General features: G+C 37.9%; 1 long non-coding RNA gene across 6 annotated transcripts in view; it reads left to right on the forward strand.

The window, feature by feature from the left end:
- LOC136560324 (uncharacterized) overlaps nucleotides 1-16,267 on the forward strand; it is a 61,137-nt gene extending 44,870 nt beyond the window's left edge. For 2 of the 6 annotated variants that reach the window (XR_010784121.1, XR_010784116.1), the window contains one exon: nucleotides 11,869-16,267. This is a non-coding gene — a long non-coding RNA (uncharacterized lncRNA). Of the gene's footprint in view, nucleotides 1-2,159; nucleotides 2,284-11,868 lie in introns of all 6 variants that reach the window. The other 4 variants (XR_010784117.1, XR_010784119.1, XR_010784118.1 and 1 more) reach the window with 4 other exon arrangements.
- The last annotated feature ends 534 nt before the right edge of the window (nucleotides 16,268-16,801 follow it).

Below are 16,801 nucleotides of genomic sequence, written 5' to 3' on the forward strand. Positions count from 1 at the left end.
CTGCTCCCACTAGTAATTCTCCATATTAATAATCTTTAAACAAGAAATTTCTCTCAGAGCTGTTTTCCAACATTCTATCTCTATAAAAGAACTTGTAAGATGCAACAAGCCTTCTGGTTTTGTCTGTCTTGTTGACAGATTAATAAACCCTACAGTTTGCTACATATAAATATTATTTTCGTTTATATTCTCAGGTTTAACTTTCAGTGTAAGATTTAGCAAAAGTTAATTTGAATTCTAAAAATCCTTTTCAGACCCTCAAATTCATATGCTAACATTTTCAGCTATCAAAGTCATATGCATAAATACTGGGCTCATGCCTTTATATTTCCAGAATTAGCAGTTGAAGCTAAGCTTTTTGATAATGGAAACAGATTTTGGGGCTCTGGTTTACCTGCTGAACCTCTTCCTGGAAAACCATGGCGCTGGAGAAAACACATCCTTGCATGCAGATTTCTTGGTTGTGCAGCGTCACACCTCACCCAGGAGCTGTCATTTCAGCAGAAGGAGCAATATCAACTCAGACCTATGAGGAAAGCAACAACACCCAGCAAAGAATACATTAGCTTCCTAGTTAAGGACAAGAGGTGTCAACCCACAGTCATTGCAGACATTTCCTAATTAGAAGGCAAAGGGGAAGAGTCCTGGAAATAGAGCAACCAAAGGTCTGAACTCACAGATCAGCTAAACACTGCAGTTATCTTCCAAGCATCCATACCCAAAATATCCACAGAGATTTATATCTAGGCGATACATAGAGCTGCCTAAAGAACTGCACACAGAAAAACACTCTCAGAAGCCAGCAGGTTGAACATAATCCTCCTAAACTATTTGGGGGACTAATAGAGCCACAGGCCTAGAACTGCAGCCTTTCAACTTTTGCTGGCCTTATAACAATATGGCCAGAAATTCTCTCCTGGAATTTGGCCCTGAAAACACTTCTCTGCCAACTGACAAAGGAGCAGGCACTTGTACTGTCTCTCTCTGAAGAAACCACATACCCACCCAGGGCACAGACCTTGGATTTCAAACCTAAACACACCCCCCCCAGCTATAACAAGATACTGTGATTGAGGGGTGCTCACAAATGTCTCCTCAAGAAGAAAAGAGCAATTCAAACACTGATTTGGCAATAGAGAATACACCACACCTGGTAATGGAGACACCGTTTTCCCTCGTGTTTAGGATTTGCTCTGATGCCTGCTCAGAGGAGCAGAAAGCAGAGGGGAAGGGAGCTGCACACAGTGTCAGCCTGCTGTGCTGGACATGCTGAAGTGAGGCCAGTGGGGCACCTCTGCAGAGGGGGCTTAGCTCCAGCCTGGCCCAACCAACAGAGAAGTTGTGTGGCAGATATCTTTGATATCTTTGTGGCCAGTGGCTTTGGGCTCCTCCATGGTGAGACAAGCATTGAATGGGCTGTTTTAAGCATTCAGATATTTTATTTTGGTACTGCGTGCTAATTAAGCACCTGACCCAGCCGTGGAGCACGTTTAACAGAAATACAGCAGCTTGATCAGTCTTACAGTAGGCTAATTTTGTTATGATTGTTTTAAATGCCTACTAAAAACTATCTGCATATCTTAAGTGTGATTGAAAAATTAATTTTATTTCTTCTTATACAAACAAATGGCTCCTAGCATTTTTAGAAAGGTCCCTGGATTCTATAAAAACTGGAAATGCCGTGAAGATACATTTGCAATTATGAACAAATTTGTTTGCACATTTGCCATCAGCATTCCTTTTTCCCACATAATTTTAATATTACACCATTTTAATTTTCAGCATGGCAACCATGCATAAGCATCATCTGGGTGTTGAATGCTGAGGGTAGCTGAACTGCTTTATAGGAACTCTTGCTGGGTGGTGTTCTGTGCACGTGCAAGGCAGTGTGATATCTGCCTTGCTTAGACTTGACTGCAAGCAAACCAGTTCTTTAAAACAGCGGAATTTCTAAATTCACAGAGCTAAAGGTCTGGCAAGTGAAGAACTAAATGACAAATACCACATCAGCTGAACATTAAAGCATTCCATGTAACAGAAGATACCCACACTTTAAGACCAGAGACCAGTTTAACTCCTCAACCATGCAGGATGGCAAAACATTTGTTACATAACAGCAACTTCACATGGCATTTTTACATCCTGCCATCTTTTCACAGGAGAACAGTAGATTAGACTTCTACCGACTCTGAGAGACGGGGAGTGGAGCCAGCAGCAATATTTAGCAGAGTGACTGATTTCTGGCACCATCTAGCTTCTCTGCAACAGGAATCTGGCAGCCTGGTAGGTGCTTTTCAAAGTCACAGATTGAATAATTGATACTAGTGCTATCCAAATACTCAAGACAGCACAAGAAAGAATAAGAAATAAAGTAGTTTTGGGGCTTAAGATCTACTTTTTTTTTCACCTCCAAATACAGATTGTGAGGTAAAAATCCTGGGCAGAATACCAAAGCCAAGAGAATGCAGACTCTGTTCATCATTCAGCTTCTGACCATGCAACTCTGCCAAATATCTATAATATATATAAACGTATTAGACAAAAAGAAGCCATAATGCAAGCAAGACTATTAATTGCTCATTTTCATGAGATATGGTACAATCTGAAAAGAACAGATTTGTTTTGACCAGTGGAACTATTCCTAATTCCACTCAGGAACTGCAAAATTCCAACGATTATTTGTAACTATGAGACAGTGGATTTATAATCATTCACTGCACTTAAGGGGTTTTGAATGCTGAAAACTTCAATCCCCCACCACCAGCTCTGCATGGAGAACTGCTGACCATTTGAGAAAAGCAGACATGTTTTGTGCTGAACATCATAATTCATTAACTGATGAGATATACAGCCTTTGGATGCTTGTGCTCTGTAAAATTTTGCAGAAAAACATTTACTTGTCAGCATGAGGACATGTTTACAGACTCACACTTTGGTAAACTAGAAAGGAAGACAAATAAGGTTGGCTTATATCCTCAGTAGAGGAGGAAATGCAGAGAAAAAGGAGGAAAAAAAAAAATCTTTCTGGACTATACCAGACCAGCAAGCACAGTCTCTCCAATTCAGAACTTTTCTCCAATTCCCACAGTGTAACTTTCTTTCCATTTGCCTGAAATCACCTGCAATGTCCTTTAGGAGCTAATCCCTACACATTTGGTTTACTTGGCATAGGCCCAATAAAAGCAAGGATTCTCAAATGCATTACAAGCCCAACCCACTTTCTCACTTCGTCTTTTCAACTGCATGTGACCACAGCTACTGAAAATAGAAAATTAGCTACATTTACACACAAGTAACAGAGAGGAGCCTCCTAGATGGAAAAAATGGAACATAGTTACATGCTTTTTCCTATAATCCACTTAAAGTAATATTTCTCTCCGTCAGGGTTGTAATGTATTCAAGGCAGTTTCTCAGTAAAGAGGTCTAGAGCTATTCTGATGTCGATTCATTCATGATCAGCTCTGATTTTGTGGTATCATTGAATAACTGAAGTGTAAATGCAAGACAGGCATAGCTGTTTACGTGTTTTAATGTATTTCAAAGGTTTTTTATTTAAAGAAGAGTCTTATGTTTTCTTCTCCCTAGATATGCTGGTTTTTTAGATTCCACATTTTCCAATACTTTTGGTTATACAAGATTAAGAAGGACCATATATTTTTCATGAGATGGGGACATGGGATGACTGAAGATTAAAAAGTATTTGGTATGGCATGAATAAGAGTATCCAAGTGGAAAGGAATTTTAAGATTTAGATCTAAGAACTCAAATGCGCCCAATGAGAACCACAGGCAGAAGTCTGAACCAAAATTTGAAACTACCCTCAAAGTCAGCACCCGTTATTTGAAGACATTTTATACTCACTGAACAGTAACAGATCAAAATGAAAGAGCAAGCAAAGCAAAATGAGATAATGAGAGGAAAGCAGAGAACATGCTCATAGAGGGGAAAGGGAAATTAAGACATCTGTCATTAACATCTGACTTGGATGTCTCTTAATGGGCTTATATTGAGTTCTATGTTACTCAACTGTGATTACTACAAAGAATGAGTTTTTATATCTCAGGATATTCTGGATGGGAAGAGACTCATAAGGATCAGCAAGTCCCACTTGAGTGAACAACCCATAGGGGATTGAACCCACAGCTTTGGTGTTTGCACCAGACTCTCACCATGTCTAGAACTGAAGTATCTTGGGCTATTGCACACCGTTCACCTGAGAGAAACTGCAAGGAATTGAACAGATTTCTGTGATATTCCTACACTCAGATTTCAATCTTCAGTGATGCACAGAAGAAAAGCACTGGGATTATCAAGAAGCAATTCCCCTGAGCGTCAGGGAAGGAGAATTTTTAAATCCCTTCATCCTTTTGAAACTCTCTGCATGCCATTTCAGAGTAATGCATTGTTTTAAAAAGCCTGGTAGGGAATGCTCTAGAAAGTAAAAAGTTAGATTTCCTGATATGCACATATGCAAACCTCTGACTCCGCATTCTCATGTACCAAAAGGTTGCAAATTTAGTCAAAAAAAACCAAAAAACAAAAAAAACCCAAAAAAACTCCCACCACACAAAAAACCCCAAAACAAAACAAAAACAAAACCCATAGCCACCAGAATGTACTACATTTATGTAAATATTTTCAGAAGGCACATTATGCAGGTAATTCAATACAATCATAAAGAGATAAGTGAGATTTTAATCCTGACATTAAAATACTCAAAATAGCTGCTTCAAGATGGAAAAGAATGCAAAGAACAGAGGAGACAGTTAAAGTGCTAAAAGCATTATAGGAACCTTTATATTTTATATTCAGGTGGAGTTTGTCATGAGCAGCCCACTCCCTTTTGGCACTGAATAATTCCCAGCATTTTCATATCACATCTCAGATACACATATCAAAGACAACTTTCTAATCTTGCAAGTGTGCTTAGAGAAAAGGAAGCAGAGCAAAAAATACCAATAAACTCCCCCCTTTCACCCTTGTCCTCACCTTACTGGCCAATATTTCTTGTTTTTATCAAATATCTGAAGAATTCCCCTACTAGACAGAGGAGAAGACTGAAAGAAGTTAACTGATTTGTAAGTGCATCCTATCATGCTTTTATTTGATAAATTAAGATCAATTTTATATATATTTCTCCCATAACAGGCAAAATTGTAGTTATAGACATAAAAGTGTCTAGGACCTGCTACTTTTATTGGCTTGTTAATTGAATTTTGTTAGAGAAGAATCTAGATCTCAGAAATCATTTGTCTTCAAATTCCTCACAGTTTTTACTACAGAAGTGTGGTGAATCACTAAATATTTGAGCTGTTTGTTCCCCTTCCTCACCTCATTGTGTTTGACATTAGATTAGGAGTGCTGTGAACACCGCGTGACAATAATACTGACCTCAAGACAGGGACCTTCCTGTGCCAAGAAAAAAAATTTTATAATCTACATTTCACAATAAGAAAATTAAGTTTCAGAAACATGAGACTAGTTGTACCTTTCTTTGCCTATATTCTATTCTTCCTTCCATCCTATTCACTAATTTATTTCCTCCTCAGTCTTGTACTCCATCTCCCAAGCCTTCAGTGACAGCTTTTAGAACCTTAAACCGGTCTCAATCAATAGGTTGAGCTCAGCTGCCAGATCCATGGGATCAGAAAGATCAGAACACATTTATCCAAAGTCCAAGTGCAGTTCCTTATTCAGACAGCTATGCTGCCTGCTAGTTATTGGGTGGAATTGAAAACAAAAGTTATATTAAAAGACAGCAGGATCATTATTTCTCCTTTCTGCCCCACCTCCTCAAGTGCCTGAGGTCATTTTCCACAACAAAAATGAAAGCCCTTCTTGAAAGTGTTTTTGTCCTAAACAGCAGTGGTTAATTTCTTGCAACTAATTAGTTATTCAAGTGAAAGTATAATGATCCTCCAACATGATTGAAAGTACTTCAACTGAGTTTCCTGCTAACAGCATACTTCTAGAAAAGATGCAATAAATCAGCAGGGTTATGGAAATCTTTAAACAAAAGCAAGTCTATGACAGGAACCCATTAAAGATACAGCCATGTAATATTTATGCACCTAGCTGACTTGTGCTTTTAACCCTGCACTTTCAGCTATAGCTTTTTAGCACCTGGGTCATATTCAGTAAGAATGAAATTCACCCTATCTGCTAAGAGCCAGCACAATGTCTCTGCTTTAGGTGTTCAGAGTATAGGGCTTAAGGGATAGAACTTCCCTCCAAATGGAATTTCATCCAGATATTTCTAAATAAAAATACAAATAGAACACCTTTGAACAGCACAGAAAATGTAATCTGTGAGCCTCAAGCTCCCTGATTACCTTTAGCAAGAAAAGAGGCAGGCACTGACACGAGAATGGGAGGTATTGATGCAGAAACAAAACTCAGAATAGCCAGTATCACCTATGATTGTTCAGATCATGATTTGTGATTAGGAGTGGTTACCACAATGGTGATAAGGGATCTCTTGAGACTTTTACAGTAAGTCCTGACTGTGTAAATTGCCATTCACTTACTCCTGAACCTACTAATTCATTTCAGAATTTGTATTTAAATGTGTTGGGTACTGCAGAAAAGCAAGACCTTGTGGCTGAAAAATGCATTTTGATAACGTTTGAAGCTTCTGGGTGCTACAGATGTACTGATCTGTTTAAATCTCCAAAACAAAGAGATATTTCCCTTTCTTTTTTCACATTATTCTATCTGCAGGTATGCTTGCATGTATTTTTAAGCTACACAAGCGCACATGAAGCAAAGAGAATTGTTTAATTTCTTAACTTATTTGGCTGTACAGGCTTTTCCTTATCCCATTCACTCATTTACTTCATGGCCAATCTCCCAGTCAGTCTTCCCACAGTTTTAAAAGACAGAATTTGGATTCACAAACCAATTTGAGATGAGAACTCAAATACAATTTCCTGGCCTACCTTTCCTTGCTGTAGCAAAAGGCTGCAAAAAAGGGAAACCTTGCTGCTGTGAGGTTGGGACTCTGGGAGGTGGGAATTGAAGGACAGAGAAAAGGAAACCAGACATCACTCCCCCTTGCCACTAAAATCAACTCTGTCTTCACGATAGGTTTTTGGGCCAATGACCACTTTCAACTCACACCTTCTGTTGGAAAAATAAATTAGGAGTCCAGCTTTATTTTGTCAACAGAAAGTTTAAAGTGGTCACTGGAGCAAAAAGCTTTTCAAAGGGTAGATGAGCTCAACAAGGACAAGGAGGAGGATGTTGAGAAAGCCACAAAAACACAGGCAGATTACAAACCATTAAAGGCTATGCCATTTTTCAATAATAAAGATAAGGCCTTAAAACAGTTGTGTAATTTGTATCTATTTATTTCTTTAGAAGAATATGTATTACTTTAAAAAGCCTCTGTCAGAGCAGTAAAAGGTATTTTGCATTTCTGTGTGTCAGTCTTGACAAAAAAGAGCCACCAGTAAACTGAGTAGGCATTTGCTCCATGAATACATGAGATTATGCTTCACATTTGTGCTGTAAATCATTGGATCCTGTACAAGTAATTGTACTGCAATGGGTTTTGCTATGCTAAATATTTAAACTGTGTGCCCAGTCCTTCAAAGTCTGAGCTTATTCTGTGTTCAGAGCTTTTTAGAGTTGAGTCAATAGCATATTTGTTTTGAATGGCTGCTCCTAGATAACAGTAACAAAAATCCAAAACTTGTTTACATCATTTAACATGCCTAAGAGCTTAGCCTGAGACATTAAAAAAGCCACACAACAAGCAAACAGAAAAATGCAATCCTTTAGAATAGTCTCTACTGGTGAAAAGAAGTTACGCCATCAAAAAGCAAAAAGAACGTTTTGCCAACTCTGGACCAAGAATTGCTTGGTTTTTAAACTGGAGCAATGACTGGCATAAAAAGACGTCAAGGAATTCCCTCTTCTCCCTGAAAATAGTCATGAGCCTTTCTACTGCCCCAGAGTTTGTGTTGTAGTGATTGCAAGGAGAGGTGCCTCTTGTGGGTCCTAAGCAGAAGCCCTTGTTTATCAGAGTGTGCAAAATGTGGAAAAGAGTCAAAACAAAGCAAATCAGGCAATTCCATTAATCCTGGGAAAACTGTTCCCATCTGAGCAGTACCTTCAGCTCTAACAGGCTCTAATATCAGCTGTGTAGCAAATACCCCTGGCCTATTTTCTTAACTTGAATTGCTACCTTAAGAACGAGGCTTCACCAACATGTACACACCAACACCCATGGAGTGTTCTACACATTCTCAAACTGCATTTGTGCTCTAAATTCTGTAAAGTAAGGTGATGCTTTTGGGAACAAAGATGAAGCATAATTTCTCATCTGTTTCAAATTACACATGAAGAATACCAAGGATGTTAGTAAGAAATAGATTAGCATACAGAATTTTCACAAAGGAAAAAAATGCAGAAATGCCAAAATACAATTACAGCAAAGGAAATAATGCAACCAGGCAATGATTTACCATCCACACATTTTTAGAATCACAGTTCTAATTGTTAGAATCCAGTGCAGAGTAGTAGACACAGTTTTTGAAAAAACAAGCCTTTCATATATCTACATTACCTTGAGAACTCCTGATACCTAATCTGGAAGCAGACAAAACTCAAAAAGGTGCCTCTTTTCCAGTGAAGATGTGACTTCCCCTCCAAGGGCCTGGGGCACTGTGCCTCAAATGCTAATAGCTTGAGTTGTGTGCAATAGCCCTATATTGTTTATATAGCACTTCACATGTTCAAAGCACTATGAGATATCAGCCATCACTACACTTTTATGAGGCTGTAAGTATTACCCACTAAACATCAGGGTTCAAATGACTTGCTCTTGATCAAAAGAAACTTTGTGCAGCAGGACTATAATTATTTTAATTTGGTAATTCTCACAGACCATTCCTATGGCAACACAGATTGAAGAGGGGGATGGGATATTAAAGCCAGTTGCTATCGCACTCTGCGCTGGCAGCGAGATGGACACATGGAGGATCTCTTAAGCAAACCTACACTCACAGCACCTTTTGTAGAAAATAGTAGAAAATTATTTAAAAAATCAGGAGCAAAAGTTAAACAAAAGGTTTTGAAAGCCCACAAGCATGTGTATGTATCTATTTAACATATTCACTGTGAAGAACATAGAAGACAACATGCAAATGGTACTGAAGTACTCCAGAAATCCTAAAAGGGGGTTCTGAATTAATTCTGAAGCAGTTTAGGAGGTTTTATACCAAGATTAGTAGGTAACTTAAAAGCAAGTCCATTTTCTGCAGAAAAAGAACTACAGTCTCATGTCCTATGGCTGACTACAGTAGGACTCAACTTTTAAAAATATTAAATGTTTTTGCTCTCCATTTTTATGCATATATTCTTCCTATGAAAATTCAACTATGCTGACATTTATATCGCTAGTCTCAAAGTATCAAGTCTCTGCTCCTGAAAAAGAATACAAACACAAAGGAGACGCTGAAAAACAACCAATGTATCCACAGTATATATGACAACCAAATAAAGGCTTGACATAAATGCTAAACAGGATAGATGCTGAAGATTCTTCTCTTTACAACTGAAATCACTTGATCCAAAAACCCTAACACTGAGATGGAAGACAGAATAAGAAAACTCTTATCCTCTGCCTTTCCATCCTGTGCCCATCCTATCCTACAATATTGTCTTTCCCACCTCTTACATTTTGCCTCATACACAGCCCTGGTTTCCACACACACCATATGTTTTCAGAGCACAGCTTCACAGTTATTGGCCTTAGAGCCTTGCCTGCAGGGTCACATGGGAAATAGATCATACTACCAAGACAACAATGTAGACCACTACACACAGTCCAGATTCATCAAATAAGAAAAGGGTGCCTATTTAAAGCTATCACAGGAAAAGGGGGAGGGAAGGAAGGAAAGAAATTCTCTTCAAAGGCAGCAGTGAGTGCAGAGAGAATTACTAACAGAGCCTTTTGTGTTTTAGCCAGGTTGATCATGTTGCTGTGAATATTTACCCTCTATCTTTCAACTTTCACTTGGCATTTTTCAGGTACAGGCTACACAGAACTCTATGCCAGACTATGCTTGCAATTGCTACTGTTTTGATTAATATTGCCTGAAAAGTTAAATTACTGAAATATTTGCTAAAACATTAAAGTTTAAGTATAGCATCAATAGGTGAGCATTACTTCATGGCTATTAATGTAAGAATCAGTTACCATACTCCATCTACTGATCTAAAGAACAGATGTTTGCATATGATTTATGGACACTGAAATATGGGCATATCTTCCATAAATAGTAATGTGTTCCAGTAACCAAGAGTAGAGAATTGTGATCCATGAGATTGGGAAGTTGCAGGCAGTATAGAATTTATTTACCAATTTCTTGGCTTTAAATAAAAAGCAAATCTCATGGAGCCAGGGCCTGAATCCTGAATGCTGGAAAAGTGCTTACAATGTCAAGCAGGACTAACAACATGCAGTAATAAATTGCAGTTGGGCTCAAATGGGCAGACACAAAAGTCTGTTTAGAACATGAGTGTAACTATGATTTGTTAAGTAAGAGTAACAATTTATATTGATTGAGATGTAATAAATCTAAATAGTAAGCAAAAAGCCAATATTACTGTGCGTACTTTCACATTAAATATGGGCTTGGAAGTTTCTTTAGTATCAAGATTTAACAAAATACCGATCAGGTAGAACTCTAATGGGCAAAGCACATAGTTTTGAGCTCTGCAATTAAATTATTTCTGGAAGCGCAATCAAATATCTGATTGAACTAATATCACTGCTGCTTCTCACATTTGTTCTGTTCCTAAATTAGCTTGGCTAATCAGTATCCCACCTCATAGCTTGTGTTGTAAACACGTAATATTAGCTGATGGGTTTCATTTCAAGAGCACAGTCAATTTTTGGACAGCAAACTTACTCAAAAACTTAGTCAAAGTCTACAAACATACAAAACAGCATGTTTGGAGATGTCACAGTTTCTGGGCCATCAGAACACTGATAAGACAGTGAACTTCAAATGACTCTGTGATGGCTGTGCATGTCAAACAAGTTTGATTTAGTTTAAAAACCAGTTTTGTGGAAAATATTTCACCTCGAGGTGTTTTCTGTTTTTCCACCCTCTTATTCTATGAGCAAGAACCAGGAATGTACAAAAAAAGCAGCCTTGTAGAATGGAGAATTTAAACATGGCAATCACAATTTTTTGCTCCTGTCTCAGGCTGGCATGCACTAGTGCTTCAAGATGTTATGCAGCTGCTCCTCTTCCCCTGAGATGGCTGTACTCCAGTAAATGGTGAAATACTCCCTCAAACTTTTTTTTTCCAACAGAGGTTAACAGAGATGTTTTCATAGGTCTAAGGCAACATGAAAACATAGTGATTGTGTGGTTGGATTTCTTGAAAAACATTAGCCTTAGATTTACTGCATTAGGAGCTGATGCTACACTCCAACACACTGCAGAAACGACTGCAGTTAGTGTCTGTAGAACACACAGTCTTAGATTACAGTGATTGTTACTTGATTCTGTTCTTGCAGATTTTTAGATCACAGAAGAAACAAATACTTTTCATTTTGTCCTCTTGATAGCTGCACAGATTCTTTGCTTTCAGCATATAACTCAAAGTCATCTAAGAACAAATTGAATTTCTAATAACTACAGTCAACTGGATTTAATTCCTTTCAGTGGAAGCACAGCAGTGTCAATACTTACTGAGATTTAGTATTACTGCTGATTTATTGAAAGTAAAATGTCAATAAAACATGAAAATTTGTCATTTTAGAAAGGTTTAATAAAAATGACAAACACAACACAAAAAATTGAAAATATAAGAACCAATAACTGATCATTCTAATTCACTTTTTTCCAGATGAGCATCCAGGTGTCAGCTGGTGTAAACCCAGATGCCACTGACGTCAATGGAGCTTTCTCAGTTTACTCTAGCTGAGAATCTGATCCCGAGTGTGCCTCTGCCATTTTTAGATGCTGCCACTGGAATTCACTTTTGCAAGACAATTAAAAAAACACATCTACACATTGCATTTCTTCCTGTCCCCAAGTGTTTAACTGGAAATCTGTTGACAGACTGTGGGAAAGGGCTAGTGGGAGGTGGAAGTAGCTAACAACTGCATCCATGAGATAACTTTGCAGTATCAGTATGAACACTGTTCCGTTGTCTTCCTTTGATACAAACGAATATTTGGCTTCAGAAAGTTTTAACTCCACCTTCCACTAACAAATAAATCCATGTCAGCAAAAGAAAAATGATGCTGTAACCCACATGAAGTATCTACCTCATAAATTTACTAACATAGCCTTTTAAGCAGTACACATAGATTGTTTTAATGCACCATTAGAAAAAGTACCTAAAGCTACAAGAGCCTCAAGGCTGAGTTCTGTGTATTCACCTAAGCATTTGTTCCTAAGCCATCTCCCTGCTGCACCAGCAGTAAGAGTGGTAACAGTTCTAAGGCAGCTGTTTGAAGTGGCCTGCAAGCCAGACTGCGATCTGGCTGACATCTTCCATATTCTCATCTCATTTGTGTGGGCAAGAGAGGAGGAAGAAAGGAAAAGGTGGGGCAATAAGCAGGGCAGAGTAGTACTTGACAGCTTTTCTAAACAGGGAGAGGGAGCTTTTGCCTCTGTTTTACATAAGAGAATTGTTAACATGAGTGCACTGTATAACAGCTTCCCAGCATTAACCACTACAATGAAGTTGGAATGTTGGTCTTTTGATTCAACGTAGCAAGGTCAAAATGGGAAAGGTAATTAATTAGAACTGAAGATGCAGCTCACATAGTATTGAAATAATTGTCTATTTGTGCAAGCACAGCAACCATATCTTCAATTTAGGTCAGGCCATCAAGAGGAGGAAAAGGACTGAAGACTGAAGATGAGATGCTCTACTTCACACAGTTGCCCTCTGGAAGGACTTGCAAAGGCAGTCACTTAAATTAAGTACAGGTCATCAGACAAGATATCTAATCTATTCCTAAGACAGGCAGCTCTTGCAGTCCAAATCCCCATGGCCTTTGCAGCGACACGATGAACTACTTCCTCATGTACCTCTGTCAATTCACGTTAGGTTGCAGTTTTTTTAAAGCAATATTTCATGTACATCATGACCCTATTGCTCAAAGCAAGGAAAGGGCTTTGGTTTATTTATGACCTACTAACCTTAAATAAAAAAAAAATACATCCAATCTGAATGTTCACATAAGCCTGCAGATCTGAAATAAAATTTAAAATAAAGCTGGCATTTGTAACAGCTAGCTAAGCCCAATAAGGGATTTTAAAAAAATGAAAACCAGATGAAAGAAGATGAAAGCATATTTACCCTGCATAACCTGCACACATCAGGAATCAGGGCTGGAACCCAGAAATACCTTTTGTGCTTAGAAGTTTCAGCCCATTTCACAGGCTAGGTGACCAAGGAAATACTGAGGATTTCCATTATGGGGGGTGGGGAGGCATTAATAACAACCTGTGAAAGTAATTCCTTCCAAGATGCAATCCACCCAGCCACAAGCTCTACACAGCTCCTCTCCTTCCCCTGCACCCCATCCTAATTGCCAGATATCAACCAGGCAAGCCCCCATACTGAAATATGAAGTGACAGATGGAAGCAGGGAATAAGGGCACAGGAATGAGTACTGAAAGAAATGGAGAACAGAAAACAAGCTTATAATAGAGTAGATCTTAAATATGAGCAACCCTTAATCATAAAGTTAATTCATTTGGCTAGAACCAAGTTGAACAGATGCATGTAAGACTGAGTTGGAGAGCCTTATTCTCTCATCACTTATGCCAGTGTGCAGAGGTCTTCCCCTAACATCCATGGAATTAAACCTTGGAAATTTCACTACAAATAAATGGAGAAATAAAAATAATCACAGCTAAATATTGGCAGCAAATATCCCGTGCTGCTGTATTGGGAAAGGAAGGTGGGCTGCTACATTTAATTAAAATGTATTTGATTTAGCTATATTCATAATCAAAGTGGCCTTCATAAACAAAACACATCTAATCCAGCAAAATAGTTGATTCTGTTCTGGTCTAGTTCTCCAGCAGGCTATATTAATGACTTTTTCTTTTAGTTGTATTAGATGGAAAATGCAGTTGAGTCAACTAATGCAAAAAATACCTCCACACACAGAACAATTAGTTGAAAGAAACAGTTAGGACCAAGTCCTTGTCATAGTGTTTGTTTAGAAAATAGGCTGGGGCAGCACCCTGATCAACTCCAGTCCTTTAGTGTGGGTTCCCTTAACACAAATACAGAAAAAAACCCAAACATTTATAAAGCCTTATAAATAACAACGGATGGGAGAGGGAGAGAGTAGAGGGCATCATTATCCAAAGGATGAGGTAAACAAACAACAATTCATGTAAGTCAATGAATCAGTCATGGAATTTCAGCACAGTTAAGAGTGGACCTAGCAGAAATCTGACAAGCTGAGCTTCAAGAACACCTGCATAAGAACTCTGCTCACAAATGAAAATAAGGTAAAATTTCTGGATTACCATGTTTTGTCTTCTTATCTGGCCTCTAAAGTTCTTCTGCAACACAAAACCTACAACCTTAATTTTTAAGTATTATTTATTTTTATTAATAATTAGGACAATTGAGTTGGAAAGCTCAGAAGGTTAGGAAAAAGTGCTGTGGAAAATTTTAAGAATAAAGACTTTACTGTGTGATGATCAGCTGAATGCGCACAACATGCTGACACACACAAAAAAAATTACAATAAATACAGGTCAAGCCTTGATATACAGTTGCCTTTTTTCCTCCTGAAAAGTATCATCACAACAGGTTCTGCATGTGTGAAAACTTGTAAGGAAAAAAAGGCCTTCTGTCTCTGAGATATTTTTTGAAAAATTAAGCCTTCTTAAAGAAAATTTATTTTTATCAATCCTAAACAAGTTTTAATCCAATTGAACTGTGTCAATAGAAGAAATTTTGTTCAATTGAGCAATCCCTAATTGGCAACACTAATTTGTAAAACTCTCAGCCAGCTCTGTTCATTTATGGGATCTCATGTTTTGTTTTACTGTGAAGTTCAGTCTTGTGAAATAACAGACAACATTAATCCACTCATGCCTGAATCTCTAACCTTTATTTTTAAAGCCTGAATAAGAGAAACATATTTTCCTTTCATAGAAAGAAGTCTGGAAAACTGCCAGCTCCTTGCAGAAAGACTGAAACATGATCTGCAGAGAAGGGTGTTGGTGTTGGTAAGAGAAAAATGATTCAAGTTGCATCATCTGTATAATTAAAATCACTGTGTGAATTTTGATTTTCCCCCCCTACTTTCAGACATTTGAGGATGCAGTCAAGTCAATGGAGTTCTGTTGTAGTGGTTGCTTCAGTGAACATTCAACGCTGTCGGTGAGTTTGGAATTAAAGTGAAAACCATCGACCGTTGATTGTACCCTCCAGCTAACCATCCTCCTCCTTACTTCATGCTTTCAGGCCTTAACACCGAAGATAGCAACCTAACCATCTTATGATGTTTCTCCCTCACCCTGCCAAGCTTTACAAAAAGGTCACAATCAACATTCATTGCTGTCGGTGGGTTTAACTATGTGGACAAGCTCACTGAACAATGAATGCAACTGTGGCCCCACATTGTACAGTTGCTGTTGAGAGGAGCAGCAGCTCTGAAGGCAATAGTGAGAAGCAAACACTTGTTATAAGCTACAGTTTTCTGGTCAGAAAAATAGTTGGGGTTATCCATTTTTTGCTTGCTTGGTTTTGAGTGTGTTTAACTTAGCTGACTAGAAAAAAAAACTTGCTGCCTTTTTCTGGAGTATCGTCCTCACAGGGTTCAGTACCGTTGAAAATGTGAAAATTCTTATTTAGTATGTGTGCAGAAAAAATAACAGGATAGGAAGCTCTGTATATCCACTCCTAAGGATTCTGACATAAGAGAAAAGAATATTTAATTGTCATTTAACTAAGCATTGTTGAAGAGTTCAAAAGTTTATTCTATACTTGTCATGACAAATACAACTGGGAACAAATGGGATTTAAGAGTTATGGATAAAAATGTTACATCAAAAATATTAATTAATTTTACATTAAACTGATTTTAAGAACATAAATACTATTGCATTTGCTATTTTTAGAGATTTGCAAAATGACAAAGAAATGTATATCCAGAAATAATAATGGAAAAGCAGTTAAATTTTAAAGTTACTGTAAACTGAGTACATATGTCAGACTCTGAGTTTTACAATAAGAAAATAAAGCGTAAATAAGCTCACAATTGTGTTCTTATTTCTTTGTAACCCTTTATTAACCTGATCAGACACACAAAAGGACCAGTCTACATTTCTCACTTCACACAACCATCCAAGGTAAGTTCTACCTTTAGACTCAGTGCAACTCAAATACTCTGCAGCAGGAATTGCTTACAAAATCAGGAAAACTCACAGCATATCATCATATCACTCATATCATTCTTCTCATTATAGGAATGTTTATAAACAGTACTTTAGTCTGATTATTTACAAAGTTTCCTCAGCACATTAGTCACACAAGTAATCCTGTGTACTAAGCTTGCTTGGTTTATCCATGTTTCTCTGGGTAGGAACTGAACAGCAGAAAAGTGTCAAGGCTATCATGGGACAATACATCTATAGCCACTCCTGGAACAGTTATCAGTCTAATTAAATGGTAGGAATGCATTTCAGCAGTTCAATCATGAAAGAGATCAGTCCTCTGTCACCTGTGAAACTAACATTTATAAACATAACCATAACATTTCAGAAAACATAACCTCACTAGCAATATAAATCCT

The sequence above is a fragment of the Molothrus aeneus genome, chromosome 9, assembly GCF_037042795.1.
Source record: "Molothrus aeneus isolate 106 chromosome 9, BPBGC_Maene_1.0, whole genome shotgun sequence".
In the NCBI taxonomy this organism is placed as follows: Eukaryota; Metazoa; Chordata; class Aves; order Passeriformes; family Icteridae; genus Molothrus; species Molothrus aeneus.